At 42.0% G+C, this 20,445-nt stretch overlaps 1 protein-coding gene across 4 annotated transcripts in view; it reads right to left on the bottom strand.

Annotated features, from left to right (window-relative positions):
* The window catches only part of ZZZ3 (zinc finger ZZ-type containing 3), a 62,637-nt gene extending 42,399 nt beyond the window's left edge, over positions 1-20,238 (bottom strand). For 2 of the 4 annotated variants that reach the window (XM_067001714.1, XM_067001717.1), the window contains exon 1: positions 20,089-20,238. The gene's annotated coding sequence lies outside the window, so the exon portion shown is untranslated. Of the gene's footprint in view, positions 1-19,566; positions 19,669-20,088 lie in introns of those variants that run through there. The other 2 variants (XM_067001716.1, XM_067001715.1) reach the window with 2 other exon arrangements.
* Positions 20,239-20,445: the final 207 nt, after the last annotated feature.

Genomic DNA, 20,445 nt, shown 5'->3' with positions numbered 1-20,445 from the left:
GGGGGGGGGGGGGAAAAAAACAACCCTATATTGAAGAAGAATAACCTGAATCTGGTATTTAAATAACCGAATGTGTGAAAATAAACATAAGCTTATCCTCTTCCATCATATAAGCTTCTTTGCACTGTTTCACATTGACCCTTCTTTCTTTAAACCCGTAAAATAAAGAGAAATGTCAAAACAGTAAGTTAGAGGAGAATGACTAGCAGTGCCCATCTGTCCCTCTGTAACCCTTCCAGTCAGCAGGAGGTTATCAAAAGGCTGCTACCCACATTAGGGAATTTAATGGGAGAATAGTTATGATAGAGGCATAACCCCTTTCCTAGGCAAATTCTAACAATAGGCTGCCAATTTATATAAAAGCAAGTATAAATTATGCAAGCGTACCTATGCAACAGAACTCTAGAAAAAGAAAGCACTCTATCAGATTTCTTTTCCTTACAGACAAGACCTAAACTGCTTTCAGTTTCTTGTATCTTGGCCAAATTGGATTTTGAGCTGAAATCTACACTGAGGCATCTGCCTTGTACTGCTACTCCCACCCTGCTGCCTTTCCCCTCAATTTTCAGTCAAAATAATTAGTCGTTTCTGTGCACAAATATGGAATTAAAAAAAAACACACCACCACAATCCAATCCTCTTACTGGCTAGAACAGCTGACGTTTTTTTCAAGGAGTTTGTCTTACCTCCATGCTTGGTAGAACTGTGATGAAGGCAGGCTAAGGGGAATGCTAAGCACGAACAGATGGGTAAGGAGAGCACTTAGATTAACAAAGCGAGTGGGTATTGACTGGGAAGAGAGACAGACTGGAAATCACGAAGAATTAGTAGAAAACAGTGGGCTTACAACTGCAAGAGGGAAACTAGGACTGGGAATAACTGGAGGAAGCAGGCAGACCTTGCACAATCTGGGATCTTACCAAGTCACAACCAACCCCCAGCCATCACCCCAGCACATCACACCAAGGATTTGCAACAAGTATTTGTGATAACAGTCAATAGAAATATTTGTGCAACTGTACTATGAAATGGATCTGCAAGCATGTCTAATATGAAAATATCAACTGCTCTTTGTATCTTTTCAGATAGGTCTCAGTGGACCAAATTAAAAGGCCAGCATGCTGCAGCACAAGCGTGAGTGAGTTCACATGGCAGGAACGAAAGGTGAAGATGTGAACTTTGTAAGCAGTACCAAACAAAGCCCTAAAAACAATAAAATAGATTCCACACTTTGATGCATGTCCTAGCACTGCTTCCTCTTAATGTACTGGAAAAATCTACAAGAGGTTTAATTAAATTACTATGAAGCCATTTAATACAAATTGCATTTAGCATAAGGCAAGTAGCCTTAACTCAACACCCCTCCTTTTATTGACTGACCAGTAAGGTCAGTAACTGTTGGCTGATACAATGCACTTCTCCAGAAAATAAAAAACAGAGTTGGCAAATGACTTCCATGTGCCACTTCAGAAAGTCATGCGTAACCTCATTTACTGCCCAGCACTCTGCCCTTCTTGCCTCCTCTGCCTATTCACCCCCCTGTACCATGGGGCTGGGGCTGGATGAGCTTTAAGGTCCCCTCCAACCTGAGCCATTCTGTGATCAGCCCAGTGAAACACTCACTGCTTCTCAGGTGAAACTATTCAGCCGCTAAATAGCTTTGCTGTTACCCAAAGAACATCTCCTGTGCAGGATTAACAAAACATCTAATATCTTTCAGATACATTAAACACATTTTTGAAAAAGTTCATTATAAAATTAATAACAGCAACTGGATTACAGTAACCATTTATCAAAATGCTATTGTAATAGAATAGATTGCAATTGTATTTAATTTCTTAACCACATAATTATACACCAATAAAGTGAATAGGTAAAATGTGTCATGTTTCCCAATTAAGTTATTATTACAATATGCAAAAAATACCAAGCACAAAAAGACAGACTTTTTTCCAAAAGGCAGGCTGCTATTGCCAGAGGTCATCAAATAGTTAATAGCCCTGCTAATAGCTTACCTATGAAAAGGAAGTTGATGAAGAAAAACAGTGCTGCCCGACTTTCTAAAAAGCCCAAAGATAAGTTGTAACACCACTGCTCCTGTTTGCAGAACACAACACCAGAACAGCTACTCTGATTTACTTGCAAAACAATCGCAACCGTGTTACCTTTCGAAGTACACTGCAATGCTTGGATTGTATGAAATACTGTGTATTTTTATCCCACATGACTTTCAACCAAGGGCATGCATTTGAAATACACCAGTTAATGTACTTTTTATAGGAAAATTACAGCATCAGCTACATAAGCCTCAGAAAGCTACCATAATGACAAACCATGATGTACGAGATGGAGCAGTATTATGTACACAACCAGGTATTCTCCATGCACTGCACTTGGAAGTGCCACTGCAACAGGTATTAAGGCAAGTATCACACCAGAAAATTTAGAAAAACGGGAGCATGAGGTACGCAATGCTTTCTGTAAGGTATTTTTAGTATTGTATCAGAACTTAAATGCTTTTCTTCTCTGTTTTTTTAATCAAAATTTAAAATGTTCCCCTCTGTACCCAAAGAAGAAAAAGGATTTGTTTCCAATTATCTCCATTCAAGTAGCACATTTTAACCACTCAGTTTCCATCTGATAATACCTGTGACTCAGTCTATGAGATAAACCTGTTATTCTATAAGCAGAGCAACAAAACTGTTATCCTATGGGCTGGCTCCTAGTCATCCTAAATGACAGTTCTGCCACATATCCCACCTTGCCTCCAACATTTTGAAAAACTTCAAGTTCCTCTCTCTGGCTGTCTCCAAAACTCAAGGACCAATTCCACTCTACCCATGCAGCACGTATACTGCTATCAAACCATACAGAGCAAGTAATTGCTGGGGTCAGACCGCAATCTCTCATAAAAAGCAGACTCCAGCTTTCAGGAAAGCTGCAAACTCTTTACACTTCCAAGATCTCCACCCCCTGCTAAATGTAGCATAACTGGCCAAGAGGTTCTAATGATGCTCAGTGTTGGTAGCGTCAAAGAAAGCGATGCCTTCTTCTCTAAGCTAAGGGGTTGATCAAATTATGGCTCTAAATGCTTCAAAACATTCTAGACAGACTTAGGGAGGGAAAAGTAGCAGAAGAACTATCCTGGCATCTCCGAATAAAAGAAATAGTCAGAACCATGCTGTGCCTTCTGAGCAGAGGCACCTTCATGATCCCGGAATTACAGGCTCCCTTGCCACGTGAGCTGATAGTGCAGGTGTACTTGTAGCACCACTCTGGGTAACCACCTGAAGTGTTCTCACGTGCTGGGGCTCTGGAAAGTAATGGGCTAGCGTTTAAAACAAACTGCTTTAACCTGGAATTTAAATACTGTAGTAGCCTGCTATCAGGAGTGACTTGCCTCGTGTTGCACTCTGGCAGTTATTTTTAAGGATTCTTAGCTCTTTTAAATGCTCATTCAGCTGTGTTATGACTGACTTCAATATATTGGGTCCTGCCAGTGCCTAAAGGGGGCTCACAAGAAAGCTGGAGAGGGACTTTTTACAAATGGTCTAACACATACCGCAACTGCTGGCTGCACTTAGCCACGTATGATAGCTTTGCCTTTGCAGATGGTCTTTTGAAAGCAGCTTTGGGCCAGTTCTGTTCTCGGTGAGCTGCACATCAGCATCAGCCCCACTGAGAACAAGCCGGTCTCACCTCAGTAGCCCCAGTACTGGAAGGCAGACAGATAATTTCTCCCAGTGCCTGAGCATCCCAATGGAACAACAGACAACAGCACTTGTAAACGACGTCTTACAACTTATTCTTAGATGCTTTCCAAATTCTGCTTTGCAACCGACTCTTAGCTCGTTAAGCTGACAGGTTTCATAACTCACTCTTATCTGACATGCTCATTCTTTGCCTGGGTCTACACTTAAGTATTCTGAATAAGCCGACCATTGTGCGTATTTCAGGCTGCATGGATTCCTGAAGTGTCAGCTGACAACTACTGAAGGTGTTTTAAGTGCAGTGGTAACTGCATTTTTTTTAAAGCTCTTACAGTGACCAGTCCCTTTATATTTGAACATTGTTCTTTACCTGGTCACAGAAAAAACAACTTTCAGTATGAACATCACTGCATATCTTCTCTTAATTCAGAACTGGCCTCGATTAAAACAACAACAACAACAGAAGTATTTTAATAGTGGTCCTCATTCAACTAGTACATTACTTTGCGTAGCTGCTTCTGTCTATATCCAGCAACTTCCAGACAGCATAGCAAGCCAGAATTTCCTTGATTTAATAGTACAATGGGAGCCTATTTTCCTTTTTTACTCTACTATATATTCTAGTATATTCTCCAATAGACCTATGATTGCATCATGTGTAACTTTGTTTTGCTTGACTACAATTTTGCTTTCTTCTCTTGCTCTGCTCAGAGTAGTATTTGTATTGGTAGGCCAGTACATGCACTGATGAATAACTCGCTGTTTTTAATTTCCTGGGTTTTCTGTGTTCTGCCTTGCCTGTGCTCATACTATTCATTGAAAATACATAAAAAGTTTGTTTAGCCTGCATTTACATTTAAAATCTCAGCCTTTTAGTTCTTGCATTCTCAATATGAACATTTTCTGTTTTGGCATGAAATGTAATTATCATCTTGGGGAAAGAAAAAAAAAGACTATTTTTATTTCTCTCTACTATAACTACAGGTCTTTGCTTTTCTTGCGACCACTGACAAACTGTCTTCAAGCTTGCTCCACTTGTGTTTTTCATCTAGATGCAGGTTTACTCATTGGTTTTGCAATTTCTACTGTCCTCAGCACAAGACAGACCATTCCGACTCATACTTTTTTAATGTTTAAAAGTCAGATATCAGGTATCAGTTATCTTGAAAGACTCAGCCAGAAGAGTAACTTTTCACACAATACAACCATATATCAAATGTGTTTTTTTTTCCAGGTAGCTTATTAAATTGCTCAATAGATATATTTTATAGATTAAAAATGTGTTTCTAAGCCTTTCTAAGATTTTATACTGTTCCTCTAAACCCACCATTAACCTGTCAACACACTGCTGAAATACAATTACAATTTACCCTCTGAATGCTCTTCTTTTTGTTTCCTTTACTCAACTTTGTGATATAAGGAATACCCAGGTATTCTGCTTTGACTCTTATTGTTCTCCAGGGTTGTTTTGTTTTGCAATACCCAGTTTATTATTTCCTGCACCTGCATGAGGCAATTTACTTTCAAAATTATGCTCACTGCTCAAGCATAAAATGAAAGACTGCCTACGAAGTGCAGAATTCATCCCAATTGTACTACCCCTTCCCTCTTTCTGAATACTTTATCAAGCACTTTCTAAATATATCCCATGCTCCAGATACTGAGAAGCTGCACTACATTTACAGAGCAAGCAACTTACCTATTACTGTCTAAGCATGTGAACATACTTGTCATCTGTGCATATACACATTCAATTCCCTTTTACGTTAATTGATAACCCATTTTCAAAACTTATTCACTGACTTTAAAAGCAAGTCCATTATTTTAAACTTAATGCGAGGAAAGAAGTTTGAAACTAAGTCAGACCAAAGGCCTATCCAGTCAGCACTCTGTCTCACCAACAGCCATAAGCAGATGCCTGGGGAAGAGAGGGAATATACATTTCCAGCTTCCAACTATTTTCAGCTCTTACGTCATGGCTGATTTCTACCTATGTAATAAACTTCAATTGATTTCTCTTCTGTGAATTTTCACTGTTTTCCCTTAAGCTCCCATAAATTTTTAGCATTCAAGCTATCCCACAGATGTGTTTGTAAAAGAGAATGCTAATTTTTCATTTTTACAAATGGGTATCAAGACCCATAACCTGGCAAAAAGGTAAAGATGAAAGGTTAGATATCCAACAGCAACTCCAGTTTTACCTCATTCTCTTTGTTGCTTTCAATTGTACATACCGGAATGACACTTTTGTGTTTTACTTAGAGCTTCCCCACCTGTTTTGCTTTTTGACTTTGCCTATATACAGTTTTCCACAAAAAAAAAAAAAAAGAAGATCCATGGTATTATCAGTAACAGAAAGCTACTGCATAAATGAGTATGCCATTTCAACTACAACGTCATAGATGTTTCACATGGATACAACTGAGTGTTGGTAACCTCAATGTATGTTTGCAGTTTTATCCACCCTAATAGAACACAAGACCTCAAGGTTTTAAATGACATCTTGTCCTTTCTCATTGTATTTTCCTGAAACTCAATTAACTTTTGACATGTTTGACTTCTGGCCTTTCTCTTAAGATGACAGAACTCATGATAACTGCAATAGTATTTTAGTGCCTTTATACTTCATTAACTTAGTAATTCAATAGTATATTGCAAACAGTGATCACATTTTAATAAGTTAACAGAGAATTTAACCTTTTATATAGTAAATATGTCTGAATAGAGTGCCTATTATTCTTAATATCTATTTCAAAGAAAGAAAGGAGATGCTCATCCTACCATTCCTTGCAATTACCCTGTATCAGCAGGTAAAAGGCCTGAAGAAACATGAAAAGGATATTCAAGATCCAGATTCAGCCACTAGAGAATTTCTCGAAGCACAAGAACAAAAGGAAAAGAGCCTATCTTCAGCATATTTTACCAGACTCAGGCAACAGGAAGGAGCTGTCAGCAGCTGGGTCAAAGAGTGTGAATTATATAGTTTCCATACCTATCCTAAGCAAACAAGAGCAGATTGCCAGAATTCAAACACTGCTAAACAGCTAACCCATCACAGGAATACAAAATCCACACTTGCCATTAAGTTCTTCAAGGTCTCACTCTCCACATGCTTGGGCTTTGCCTCTGCAATACACACTGACACCACACTGAAAAACTAACCAAAAGACTTTAGGTCAAGCTTAGACTAAACAGGAAAATTATTTATGTTGGACTTAATATATTAACTTATACAAATACAAGGTAAAGTGGGATTTTCCCCATTTTTCGCCTACTGAAACATTCAGTTACATAGATTTAAGTAGTTAAAATGCTTATTCCTTACAAGACTGAAAACCATTTGTTAGCAGCTTTCTGAGTTTGCCAGAGAGAGTTTGGGATCTTTATAGAGTGAATTTGAAAATAATCAACAGCAGTTACAAAGTTCAAAATCGTTTTCATTCACCTCGACAAGAATATTCACAGTTGTATTTATAGAGAAAAGATATGAAGCAGATGACTCGACATTGCTCTTTTTTAACAATAAACTGCTTACGCTTTGCCGGTGATGTCCCAGAAAAACCTTACTGACCCTTTCTAAAGCATTTTTTTTTCAAACTATTGTACGAAATTTGAGTGCTGTGTCAAAGCAAGTGCTTTGCTTATTCCTTTCTTTGTACCTCTGAAGAGCTGACATCAAGTATTTAGCAAGGATTAACATGACAAACGTAATTTACAAGCCACCCATAAAACTGCTTCGCTTTATGATTTAAAATATTTTCCAAAAAACCCTGACTGCCAGTTCTTACAGAACATCTAAAATTTTCTCTAAAAGTAGAAATGACTTCAATATGAACAACTGCATTACCTACGGCATAACGTTGTAGCCATAAAAAAAGAAGTACAGTAGGAATGCAGCCCCTAAGAGCAGGATTTGCTGTACCTTCAAGACACAAAGCCCTCATAACTCCGTGACATATTCACTCTCCTATGGCAATAAGCAATTAAACACATACCATGCTCAACAGCTTGAGGAAAAATATGTGAAAATCCCGTATCTTTAAAAATTAGTTTCACTGTAACTGGAAACAGAAAAAGTACTTAAATACAATGATCATGTAGGGCATGGCAGACCTGAGGATATACCTGCTGTATGGCCACAGAATTAACTGGTGTTTTCTTTAGCTTCTCTTCCCTGTATTCTGCACCCAGAAGCTATCCCAAGCCTCTGATTATTCTTGTTGCTCTTTGCTGTGCTGAATCCATCAGAGGGATCAGTGCTGACTACAATATTCAAAGCATGATATCCACAATTCATTCAAACGATTTTTACCACAGAATAGTAATGTTTTGTGTTGTGACCCCCTTCCTAATAACACTCAACACTATTTACTTTTTTTGACAGCTTGTGAAAATTGAGTTATGTTTTTACAAAAGCACCTATATCAGAACACTGAATTTTTTTTGCATATTTTATTCTTATGCATTATTTCCCATTTTTGAAAATGAGATTCTATTTTATCCCCCATTCACTCAGTTTTGCAAGATCATTTTACAACTCTGACTCAAGCCAGCAGTGAAATCAAGTCAGATTTGTATCAGCTCTAGATTATTATCAGTTCTTTTCTGTAATCACTGAAATATTTTTAAAGTATCACCACTCTAGAAGTACTTGATTAAAATTAACAATTCTGACCATCACCTAAGACACCTGATTATTTGTACTGCTCAGAAAAGAGAAGAAAAAAACATTCAATGCCATCCATGAAAATACTGAATGTTCTGTCCAAAGGAATACGTGCATTCCCTCTACAAAATTTGGGTTGAATCCTCCTTTGTACATTTATTTATACGGGAACTGTAGAGAGAGTACATTAAATCACTTCTGCCAGGCTCAGAATAAACCTTGACATTAACATTTCAAAACACTATCTGCAATGAAATTAATGCTCTCCTAGCACACACACTTCCAAACTTTGCCCAGGATGTTCGTAAAACATATTGGCTGCTATGCGTTTCAAGTCAGCTGACTGAAAAAGCCCCCAGGTAAGGCGGTGGCTGCTTCCTCCTCAGAGTTGTGTGTGCATACACTTTGGATTACCCTTACTTGGTTGAGAAAACATTAGAAACACTTTTAATTCGCTCATAGTGGAGAGGAAAAGCAACTCAATGTCCATGTATTTAAAAAGACGCTAAAGAAATAAAACTGGAAATCTATCTGGGGGTTCACAGACTAATTCTCGGTATGTTGGGCCAGTGTAGGCACCTGTGCTGAAGGCTGCACATCCATCAACAGTGCATGTTATGATGACCCAACGGCAAACACCTTTTTTAGTGAATGAACCCTCTTTTCAGCATCTGACTTCATTTAAAAAAGGCTTCCACTGTTGTGCCAAGCAGGCAACTCGATGAGGATCTCATCATTTTCTATACTAATTACTGCAACACCTACCCCTGCTCCACTCGTATCCACTCAGATATGTTTCCAAAGGGCATTTCCCTCCTTTGCTGCTATCCAAGTAACCACTTTCCCCATACCTTTCTAACACAGCAAAGAAAACCACACTCATCTATCATCCTGCTCCTTATCAAAAGGCCTGACACGTACTCTGGTGAGCCTTCACTCATTCCCTCTTTTGAGTTTTCAGTGAGACTTCCCAGGTGAGGTTTCATTTTACTGTTAAGTGATATAATCTACAAAAAAGAGGCAATCCCACTCCCATGTAACCCTGACACGCCATCCTCATTTTTCCTATGCATTCATGTTAGTAGTATTCAATCCGATCTCACAATGAGCTGATTTAGAAAACACAACCCCCTACAAAAGAGCCATTATTTTTCGGCTGGTTTAGCTCCCAAAACGGGCATACTGTAATGGTCAAATGAGCACAGGTGCTACCAGAAAGCAGGGGCCAGAACTACGTGCTTTGGTGGCAGATAGCCACTGGGTCGGGTTAGCTGTAACATGAAGCCGTACTCTCAGGCTGTCCCTTATCCCTTAGCTCCTCGTAAGCATAAAAAGCACAGTTACTTTGCTTAGCTTAGAACTCTGATTTTCCACAATGAAGATAAAACCATTTGATAACTGACGCACAGAAAGCAATTTAGCTGCCTTACTGTTTCTGTCCAGCTGTACTGCCCAGCTATAAATCAGGTCATACTGGAATTGTGAGCTGCTTGGGGGAAACGTTCTTCACATCTGCTTCTGCAAAGCTGGGGTCACAGCATCTCTTTATTTTCACTCTGCTGTACTGCTGACTTGAATATAAAACTTACACTTTTATTGGAAGTTTAACTGAAACCCAGTTGATGCATGTCTTCACTGACAGAACCTGAGGCACAAAGAAGGCATCAGAGAAAAAGAAGCAAGATGTTCTGGGGTTGTGTTTGTTACTGATTCAACCCCCTGGGCTCTTTTTGACATCTTCTTGTTATGGAAAATACAGTCAGTGAGGGTCAAGAGGAAACAGTTGTCAGACTACACACAAAAGGTAATTGCTGAAGTATAAGAAAAGCAAACTTTTGTTTCAAAGCAGGAGCACGAGCGAACCGGCTAGGGAAGCTGTAAGGGCAGCCCACACGTAGCAAAGGACACATTTAAGGGCAGATACACAGAGACCTTAAATTCTAGCTCATGCCACTTCTTCAAATCAGGCTACTGATACAACAGATAGAACAAGAAGAAATGTCCACGTGACTGTCTGGTACACGTCATATAACAAACTTATAGCGACCCACGAATCAAGCCTGAAAACAGTACCACGAGCATCACACAGTACGCCTTCCCACAGCTCTGTTTCTCATGGACTCTTTGGGATGGTCTCTTTGGGACAATTTATTGGGCCACGTAAACAGAGACTTTCAACAATCTAATTTTTTTTTTTTTAAAGACCATTGATCTAACCACAACTACAGCTCATGATGAGTTATCATCCTTGTGTCCTTAGAGCAGGACAATTCCGATCACCAGTTACCTCTCACCTGGAAAATCAATGAGATGACTCACACCGGATAAAACAACAGTAACCTGCCTGCCTTTACCTCCAGATCCCTGCAAAAGATTCCCTCTGGTATTCAGAATTTTGGTAAGAGAAAAAAAAACCTCTCATGTAATATATGAAGTTTCAATAAATCACCTCTGTGCTGTAACCAGGGATATTTTAAGTTAGTACGTGACAGAACTGAATTACCTAGACTGTTGGTGTGTTGGGTGTTGTTTTTTTGTTTTTTTTTTTTTTTTTTGGGGGGGGGGGCAACGACTGAGTGGGATGGGAGGGGGGTAGTCTTTAAAAAAAGAAATCTAGATCTTAACAGCAATAACTCTGTTCCCTTATGCACTTGGAGAATTTGGAAGGTGCCGACAGCAAGCCTGGCTTCTCCATAAAGCAACCCATTCATGCCAATAAAATACAGAGGGTTCTTAAGGGTTTGCAACATTTTCTGTATCAACTATGACTCAGATCTTCAAACTATGTGTCAAGAACCCCATCAAAATAAGACTCAGCATCAAAAAAAAAGACTTGAATTGAACCATAGAGTAGGAAAAGAAATCTGAAAAGGCTTTACTTTGGTGGGGAGAAGCTTTATCTGAACTCAGACATTAGACAAGTAGTAAATGTTTCTCACTGTCCTTTTCAGCACTGCCTTTGAGACGGTGGCAAGCTGGTGAAGAACCTTTTCCATCTAAAGTATCTTTGGAATCCTCTTAACAAAGGATCAGCAGATTCCCAATTACATGATCCAGAGAAATTTGCAGCTGATCTCAGTGAAGAGAAATGAGATAACTACACTCTGTTCTGTCAGAAACCACTTCCTCACAGACGGACTTAAAACTATGCAAGCATATATGAAAAGTAATTGCATTGCTGCAGGCTCTACAATAATACCTTGAATGATGATTTTTCAGCCTTTTTGCAATGCATGGGATGTAGCAGAATTTCCAAAAAAAAAAGATCTCATAAAGACCATGATTCTGCTAAAAATAGAAACCCACTTTTTAAAAAATCATGTGCTGCAGCATCTTTCTCTTTTGCCTATCTTTCTAGGGCAAAACAAATTAAAAACTACAAAGCACGTTGCAGGCTGAAGACTGGAAAGAACTGAGAACTTCTGATTAGCTTCCTTTTTCCTGAAACCTCACTTTTGAGGAAATACCCAGAGAACAGCCCTGGCAGCACAGCAAAGCACAGACACATTGTCAAATCTTTTCAAGAAGCAATTTAGATCGAGCAGTTACTATCAAAAGCAATATAACAACATACACCGAAGAACTAAGACTTGCTGCTAGTTATACTCTGACTTTCAGAGACACATACACAGAGAAAGTGCAAGTACATGACAAGAAGGTAGTGGGTGGACGAGAAAACATGTACCAATATATTCTAACTTCAGAGAGATTAGCAAAACACAGTTTTAAAAGTTGCCAAAATTTTATATGCTTGGAAACAGAAAAAAAATAAGGAAACAAACTCCATCATCTGTTGTAACATCCATGGGTTCCCATTACAAATCTTTTAGTCAGCCACTGCCCATATATTCCCCCAGACCACCCTGCAGGATCTACTTCTCCAAACTCCAGGTTAAAACAGCATTTTTTCCCCCCAGACAGCTCAGCTCTCAGACAGTTGTTCTCTCTGATGATTCCTTCTCAGTAACAGCTCTCCAGGTGGAGCTTAGGGAATAGGTGCATCTGTCTCTGCCCAAGGCTTAAGCCTTTGTGCCCTTACTGCGAGATACTGTGACCCCTTCACAATACTCTACAAGAAAGCCTCTGTACTGCAGTGATACATGTAAGAAAAATCCCTGGAAGACTTGAGATATTTGAGGAAAGGAACAAATTACTTTTTTTTTTTTTGACATCATTCTAACTTAGGGGACAGTGCTCTATCTTTCTTCCTTTTATCAATTTTTAGAAAAAACAGTTCTGAAACCCCATTTAACTAATGTACAAGAAACCTTTAGCATTAGCTTTCACCGTGTCCTGTTGCACCTGCAGCCGTTTGTAAGCAGGCAGCAGGTCAGCACCTCAAACCAGTGCCGTATCAGTTACCAACACCTTGTTTCTCAATGCTTTAGCGAGCAATTTCCCATCAATTACAACAAACAGGATGACGACACCTTGTTGACCTAAAGTGTACAGAAAGTTTAATCCAAACCATTGGTCAAATAGAAAAATGCAATTAAGTCTAATTGCAATTAGGAAGAAACAGACTGAAAGCATTATCTTATCTCAGTCCTCTACACTCTCTTGAAATGTTAAGAATGTGACAATTTATTTAACCCTTTTTCTAATTACAGAGCATAAACCTATATGACGCAGCCTTTCCTTCATTCTTCATTAACCCCAAGGCAGCTCTGACAAAATTTAAAAATCAGAAAAGCTTGAACAAGGTCACATAAACTGCAGGCAGTTGACACTTAATAGAAAAATTTCAGAGTAAATTATTAAACTGAATTTGGTTCAGAACTGTTCTATCAAACTGCATGGCACTTTTAATCCTAAAGAGCTTTAGTAACTTTTCGTAGTTCTCCCACCTTAAACAAAGACTTTCACACCACCTAAAAAAATCTCAAAGGAGAAATGTTGTTTAGAAATAGTATATGTAGCAGAAAGCACGTATTTCTATTCAGCCTCTTCCATACTGGCACTATTACACAGCAATACTGTGATACTGAAGATACTTTATAAGTGATGATTATTGCCCAAAACACATCTCCCAGATGATAGCACTTATCTCTGTTATACAGCGACAAGTTGAAGCTGAATGATTCGCTCTGTTCCAGAGCCTTGGCATGCACCTGATTCCCTGGCTCCTTAGACTTCATCATTTTAACTTTGATTATTTTCAGTGAAGTTTTCTGAAAGACCTTGACTCTAGCTCAGTTTGTTTCTACCGCATCATAAACAAAAACACAAAAGGTAAGTCAAAGATTAAAAAAAAAAAGAAGGAAGCCTATTTATTTTCCGTATTAGCTTATACAGAAGGCTTAAAGTGCTTTATAAAACAACTCTTTAATGAACTATTTGATGTACTTTCTCAAACTAAACCTTACAGACTGTCACATCACTTAGCTTTTCGCTCCACTACAAAGTCTGGGGTTTTAAGTCTGATTTTTGTTGTTGTTTTTTTAGTCACTGCCAGCAACATCATAAAAATCACAGAAACGTAGAGATCTTACACTGGCAAGTCACCCTACCTCCTGTGGCCAAGGACAGACCAGCTATACCCAAATCACTTCTAAGAGGAGGTTATTTAACCTTTTCTAGAGCACTTTCAGCAATAGATATCCCATTACCTCCCTCAGATATCTAACCCCATTTTTATCTATCCACAGAGCTGGAAAGTTTCCTTCTAGCACAGAAATCTCCTTTTGTGCTATTTAGGACCATTATTTCTTACCCTACCTGGAGAGAAGAGTTTACTACAGTCCCCTCTGTAGCAATCTTTACTGTATTTGAAACCTATCATTATGCCTGCCCACCTCTGCCATAACCTAAACAAGTTCAGTTCTTGCAGTCCTTCCCCAAAGGTCCTAACTGCAACCCTCCTCTAAATGCTCTTCAAGTGGTCCAAATCTGCTCCAAGTACAAAACAAAAACCAGCCAGTACCCAATCTGAGGCCTTACGCCGACCACTGTAGAAGCATTTCCTATCTTACACACAAACCACAATCCTGTTCCTATGTCCCACTGTGACTCCTGTAAGTTTTTTTTAAAGCTGTCATGACTCATTTGTGCTCATTTTGTGGTACAGCTGCTTATTTGCAGAGCTGCTGCCCAGCCAATTGTTTCTCTTATTTAAGTCTATTGTTGCTACCCAAACATATTATTTCACGTTTCTCTTTACTGAACTGCAACCCATGTATTTCAGATTATTTGTTGATTTGCTTGGACCTTTTCATACTCTGGTGCTCATATTGCCCCCTTGATTTACATATTGCCTGGACAGTGCATATGTGCTCTGTTCTATCATCCAGGTCACAACAGGATTAAATTCAGAAAATACACCTGCTAAATTCCACTCACTGCACTCCTTCAATCTGAAATGTCCTTAGAGCATGTAATTAACAAGTAACTAACCAGCACAGTAAATCGTCTCTGACAGTATCTAGTTTTGGTGTTTCTGTATTCTTTAGCTGCGAAGAGAAAACCCCTAACTTCAGCACTACTGGACTTATTCTACTAGGTTATCTTTCAAACGCAAATACACAGACAAGGGAGGGAGGCTCTGGCACTCTCCTTCCTCTTTAACATGTTTGGCTGTGGCACAGTAACCCAGTTGCACAGCTCTTCCAATTTTGATTTTGGGCTGTATTCCGATACTACAAAAACACTTCAGCTCACACACACACACTAAATCAACAACAAAAACACTCTGCCTCTAGAAAACTCAGGTCATATATGTGCATATGTACACACCGATACAACAAAAAGGAAAGCAACAACAAAAAGCAGGATAGTACTACTTACGCACCAACAAGCAAACTGTCAAGCGCACACATTTCCTTTCCGATTTTTACATTTTCTAATGAAAATAAGTGTTTTAAAGTTCAAATCACTACATTTTAAGGACAGAATTAGGTATGTCTCATGACAGAGCTGTACAAAACAGACAAAAAAATCCCTCTGCTCTACTACTGACAGGTATTCTCTAAAAGCAACTGTTTACTCTGACCTGTCTTAACAGGAGTTTGTCTGGCACATGTGCATCCCATTAATCAAAGCAAACACTTGTGTCTAAATACAGTATTTAACGGAACTAGTATAAACACCTTTAAAATCTCGGGCAATTATATTTTCTGTCTTGCCAACATTCATGTTCTCTATATCCTATGATGAAGTTTGATAGACCAGAAAAAAATGGAGAGCGGCAAACGGCAATCTAACAGATAAAACATTGCTGAAAGGGGAGTCAAGTGTTTTCAGAAGCAACATGACAGAAAGCTATCCACTTAATGCAAAGCAAAAATATTGAAATTGAGTATCGGGTGAAACTTGCACCAAGGGGTGATGAGCTGCTGCAAGAAGCATCACAAAGAGGAACTTTGTCAGAAGAGGGAATGATCTTGGTGCCCTCCCAAAGGATTCCAGAGGATTGGACTAGCTGATCTTTCCGCCTTTCTACATTTAACTGGACTCACTGTAGCATTAAACATTAAAGTAACTTTTAGGAACAGTCAGTGTAACTTAATCTACAAAGCTTTTGGTCCAAAGTTATATAAAAACAACAAACCTCCTATATGACAAATTGTCTAAGTGAAAGTAGTTGAACGCAACCTTGTAACTAATACCCAGATTATAACACAAACTCTAAAAAGGGTCAACTTATGCTACAAAACCAAAGTATTTACTTTGGTTATGAAACATCACCTCAGCAGAGAACCTTTTTAAAAGTCTTTTTGTTTAAGAACAGCGTCCAAGAAGAAAGAGAACATGCTATTTAATGTTTAGGTCTGCATTTCCTAATGGTATTTTAAGTTACTCAAACTGAAAGAAAGTTTTCACAAAGTTAAAATAAACTCTTACAAACGTTCTTCTACACCACAGGCGGTTTTTGAAGCAGAAGCCATATTTACAATGTTCTTAAAGCCAGAACAATATAGCCATAAGCGTAACGTTTATCAGGAGCAAGTTCTTATAATAAGCAGCTTGATTTCCAGCAAAGAACACTTAATTTGGAAACTAAGAAAAAAAAACCTTTCTCACTACAGAAGTGAGAAAGTTTCTCACTTTCTGCAACTTCACTCCCGCCTACAGAGGTGGAAGATTTTTTTCTTGTTCAAGGTTTTTAAGGACAAGTCCTACAAATATCTGTCTGGAATAATCCTAGCATATTTAAACCAACCTGAAAGAAGGGGAACAATAGGTCTTCCAGCACTGTATTTCTGGGATTTATGTAAGTACAGTGTAAATCTGTGGCTATAAGCAAGTGCTGAATCTTGAAATTAAGCTCTCCCTTGCAAATCTCTTTTTTTTATAAGTGAAGAGACCTGTATCATCAGTTACCACAAAATGCAAAGACTTCCATTTTTGGGAAAACCAAAACAAAGAGAACACCAATAGATTAGGTGTAAAGACTTGAAAGAGCTTTTCAAATGTGAAAGACTACTTTAAAAAAATGTAAAAAACAATTGGAAATAGGACAGACTGACTGCCAAGACTTCTATTCCAACTTGATGAGTACTTTTAAAAACTATTTCTTATTTCTCTTAGCCAATATAGTGGCAAAAGAGCAAAGTGAAAGTCTCTCCACCTTGTATCAACCAGACAAGGATCACTGACCAGATGCCAACCCGCTCCCAGCACTGGAAGAACAAGAAACAACATTTTCTTTCAGTCTCCTTGAAATACTGGGAGAGGGAAGTCTTCATTTTGTATGAGGCAGAGAGCAGACTGGAATCTTACATCACAAGTATGCCAGTAACACCAATAAACGTTACAGCAATCATGCTGGTCAGCACTACAGTCGACGCCCATAGGATACATTCCCAAATTTTGTGTAAGAGAGATCTAGTTATTTTTGCATATTACAGAATCACACAGAATCGTCAAGGTTGGAAGAGACCTCCAAGATCACCTAGTCCAACCTCTGACCTAACACTAACAAGTCCTCCACTAAACCATATCACTAGGCTCTACATCTAAACGTCTCTTAAAGACCTCCAGGGATGGTGACTCAACCACTTCCCTGGGCAGCCCATTCCAATGCCTAACAACCCTTTCGGTAAAGAAGTTCTTCCTAACATCCAACCTAAACCTCCCCTGGTGCAACTTTAGCCCATTCCCCCTCATCCTGTCACCAGGCATGCGGGAGAACAGACCAACCCCCACCTCTCTACAGCCTCCTTTAAGGTACCTACAGAGAGCAATGACGTCTCCCCTGAGCCTCCTCTTCTCGAGGCTAAACAACCCCAGCTCCCTCAGCCGCTCCTCGTAAGACTTGTTCTCCAGACCCCTCACCAGCTTCGTCACCCTTCTCTGGACTCTCTCGAGCACCTCTATGTCCTTAGATGTGTAATAACACCAAGCTTAAAAATATTATTTACTATTTCTCATTTTCCAGAAATGTTCAATATTATGAGATGAAACATATGATTGAACTTCATCACTAAAGAGCTCAGGAACTAAGCTACCTAATACAGCTTATCTCAGTAACTACACTTAGGACATGCAATGCAAAGACAAATCATTTCAGTTAATGGTGGTACAGCTGATAATTGCAAGAAGTGCCTAAGTTGGACTAAACAACGAAGAGACACACAAACAGTATCTCAATTTAAGGCGGCTAACTGCTGCTCCTTATGGACGCACATGGCTGCACTGTGTAACAGCCCAAAACAAAAAGCATTTACTGTAATTTCAGGACATGTAATGTTTTTACGAAATAAACGCGACAGCGCTATACAAATCCTGCAACCAAAGTTGTTCATGCCCTGAATGACTCGCTAGAAGTCACATGCTGAAGTAAAATCCTAACCAGCCCCTTCTAAGGCAAGGGAGTTTCATGAGTGGCCTCAAGTGGGTGAAAATTTCACCTGATGGCTTATTTTTTTTAAAACTGGGGCCTGCTAATGCTAACATTTTACTACATACTCTTTAATTTAAAAGAATTGCATTTTTCTCCTCTACACCACTTTTTCTTAAACAAAGTTTTTTCCAGTTTTGTTTAAGTAAATACTAACATAATTAACCTGACAGACAGTATAGTAAGCATAATAAATAAATTAAAAAAAAAAACAACTTGAAAAACTGCAACAGTAACTCATCAGCCTATTTTCTGAGAAGTTATACTTGTTTACAGAAAGAATCACATTTTGCTAACCCCAAACTACAGAGCCTTCTGGATCACCAGTCCTTGTACCAGCTAGAAGGGGGGGAAGTCTAGTAACTGACTGCAGGGTAGAAACATACCCAGAAGGCATGCCCTTGAGGGTTGTATGAGTTATTATACAGTATGAAACACGGCGCACGCTTCGAGCTTTGATCTCTAACTATCTGCACGATATTATTTCAATAATAATGGCAACACCAACGGAAAACATGCAGATACACCTACAAACACCAAAGAGCTATTACGGTGCATTTAATGACTGCAGACCTCTTCCCAAAACACAGCTTGCAAGTTCGAAGCCGAAGAACCCATTATTTATAAGAGTTCTAGGCTCAGTTACGTGGCACGCTAAGCCTGGATTATTAAATGAAGAGCTACAGTCCCTGACCACAAGTACTGCGGGTGTTCCTGTACTCGGGGAGAGACCACCGGCCCCGTAAGAGCCATATGCTCTCCCTTCGAGATCAGGACCAGGAGACAAAGGGACATCGCCAAGCTGGGACACTTGGAAGAATAACTGCGGTAGCGTCCAAGTGCAGCCGAAACCAGGAACATTTCCCAAGCCCGGGACAACGAGGGGACCCAGCGCGCCAGGAGCTCAGCTCTGCGGTGCCAGGTGGCTCCTGCCGGGCCCCACATCCCCACACCAGCTCAGGCTCATGAGGGCGCAGAGACCCGGGACAGCCGTGCCGAGGTGCGAACCCCCCTCAGGCGGCTCGGGGGCCCTGCCCGGCAGCTCTCAGGGCGAGGCCGGCCCGAAGGGGCCGGGGGCTGCCGGCACAGCGGCGGCCGGGCCGGGCCGGTGCCCAGAGGCGGGGAGCGCGGCGGGGCTGCCCGAGGGGCGGCGGGGTAAGGCCGTGCCCGGCGGTGCCGCAGCGGCCGGCGCTGTGAGGGCGCGGCGGGGCGAGGTGAGCTGAGGTGAGGCGGGGCCGCGCCGGGGCCGCTCCCTGAGGAGCCCGAGGCCGCGGCGCTGCCCCGGGGCCGGGCGGCGGGGGCGGGGCGGGGGCTGCGCGCGGGGTGCCCGCCCCCCGGCCCGGTACCATTACCCAGCACGCCCAGCGCTGCGCCGCCATCCCGCAGCCGGCCCGCTCCCGCAGGAACCGCGACACCTCGCGAGATTTCCTTCCTTCACCCCCCCCCCCCCCCAACCCCGACTCCTTCTCTACGCAGCCCCGCCCCGCGACCCGGCTCGGCCCCGCGCGCGCACGCGCAAAGCCGCGCGCCCGCTCGGCCCCAACATGGCGGCCGCGGCGCCGCGCACGTGTCGCCAGCCCCGCCGTGTGTCAGGGCGGGCGGGAGCGCGCACGGCCGGCCGGGGAGGGGAGGGGAGGGGAGGGGAGAGGAGGGGGGCGGAGCTGCCGCGCACGCGCGGGAGGCGCCGCTGCGGGCCAGCTGATTCGAACGGGGCGCGCGAGCCGCCGCCTCCTCCCGCACGCGCTGGTCACGTGGGGGCTTCCCCCCTCTCCTTCCCTCCTCCTCCTCCTCCTCCTCCTCCCCCTCCCCCGGCGGGTCCCGACCCCGTCCCCGCCCGGCTCCCCCCTCCCCCGGGGCCGGGCCCGGGCCCTCACCTGCCGCCCGCTCCCGGCCGCGGCCCCGGCCGCGCTCCGCTCCCTCCCCTCCGCGCTGCCCGCACCCGGCGGCGGCGGCGGCGGCTCCGCACAGCGCCTGCTCCCCTCAGCGCGGCGGCGGCTCCTTCCGCTTCCTTCCCCTCCCCCTCCCGCCGCTGCGCTGCGGCGGGGACCCGCTCCCTGCAGCTCCGCCTGCTGGCTGAGGGCGGAGGCGGCCGGCGCGGCTCGGCTGGGCTCGGCACGGCGCCGCCTGCCCGCCGCCCCCCGGGGCATGCCCAGGGCGGGGGGCGGCCCTGAGGGGGGCTGCGGCCGGGCCAGCCCCGCCCGCGGGGGCGGGGGGCTGAGGGGAGCGCTGAG

Source organism: Anser cygnoides, chromosome 8 (assembly GCF_040182565.1).
Source record: "Anser cygnoides isolate HZ-2024a breed goose chromosome 8, Taihu_goose_T2T_genome, whole genome shotgun sequence".
NCBI lineage: Eukaryota > Metazoa > Chordata > Aves > Anseriformes > Anatidae > Anser > Anser cygnoides.
Note: the sequence above shows the minus strand (reverse complement) of the source record. Positions and strands in the feature narration are given on the sequence as shown.